Genomic DNA, 1,185 nt, shown 5'->3' with positions numbered 1-1,185 from the left:
TCTTGAGGCTGTATATCAGTGTTTCACTGGTTCAAATGCAGTTCCTGGATATACAGCCAACTATGGAACTATGAGGTCCTTTGTGGATTTTTGCTGCTCCATCTCCTTGGCCATGGAAATGGACACTCGTAATGTCGAGGAATTACACCCTGGACATTCCGTTCAAATATCCAGAAAAGGCGGTACCACCATAGTCTTTCAAGGAAGTTATTTTGCCCTGATTCCTGTAAAGTAATTAAATCTTTAGTAAGAAGAAATGACACCAAATACAAATCCATATTAAGGATGCATAATGTAACCTGTCTTACAAAAATAAGTGAATACAAATGTAGTAATCTTATCTTTCCTTTTTATTTGAATTTATCTTAATAAAATCATTACACCTACAGCTTCATTCACACATATACCATTATTAACTACATATATATTTGGCTTTGATTCAGGTCAAACAATTTTAGTATTAATGCTATTTTGTTTAATATTTCACTACACTCACCTTGAGGCTGGCATTATTTGCCATTGTGTGGTACATATAGAATATACGTGTGGTTATGTAGTAAGCTATAAGACAGTCAACAGTATAGTGTCCTCGGGCTATAAGGACCATCACTACGCCAACAATAGCTAGCAGAGCAAAACCCCAGTGTACCAGCCACCATCGATGAGGTGTATCTGCAGAAGATTAAATGGAAAAATTAGATAATCCATTATAATGTCTTTAGTTGTATTCACACAAATGATACACATATCTCAAACAAAATATTCACACTGGCATTCTAAAATAGAGGGATGGTCTTACATTCACGGATAACAGGTAGGCCAACACTAGGCACACAGTGTGTCCCGAGTAGATATATCCCCGCAGAAGGTGTGTTGTCCTGATTGAGAGGCCGAAGCCAGAGGCAACTGGATTACTCTTTTTGCTACAGTATTGGGTAGTATAATTTGCCTTTTTATCACAGAAATAATTAGGGTGGCTACTGGTAGGACTGTCACATACATAGTATGGAACGGTAAAAATATAACAATCCCATGATGAGGAAGATGCGTCGAAAGAGGATCCACCTGTGAAAATATAGAGGAAAGTACTGCATGAATATTTGATTATTCCGTTCTTTATCTTTATATACAATTATATGCATTTAAGTTCAAGGCAGGCAAGGTGAAGGGGAAAGGGAGGGAATG

At 37.3% G+C, this 1,185-nt stretch overlaps 1 pseudogene; it reads right to left on the bottom strand.

Moving 5' to 3' along the window:
- Positions 1–65: 65 nt before the first annotated feature.
- Positions 66–1,185, bottom strand: part of LOC119591780 — a 12,734-nt pseudogene continuing 11,614 nt past the window's right edge.

This window comes from Penaeus monodon, chromosome 29 (genome assembly GCF_015228065.2).
Source record: "Penaeus monodon isolate SGIC_2016 chromosome 29, NSTDA_Pmon_1, whole genome shotgun sequence".
Classification (NCBI taxonomy): Eukaryota; Metazoa; Arthropoda; class Malacostraca; order Decapoda; family Penaeidae; genus Penaeus; species Penaeus monodon.
Note: the sequence above shows the minus strand (reverse complement) of the source record. Positions and strands in the feature narration are given on the sequence as shown.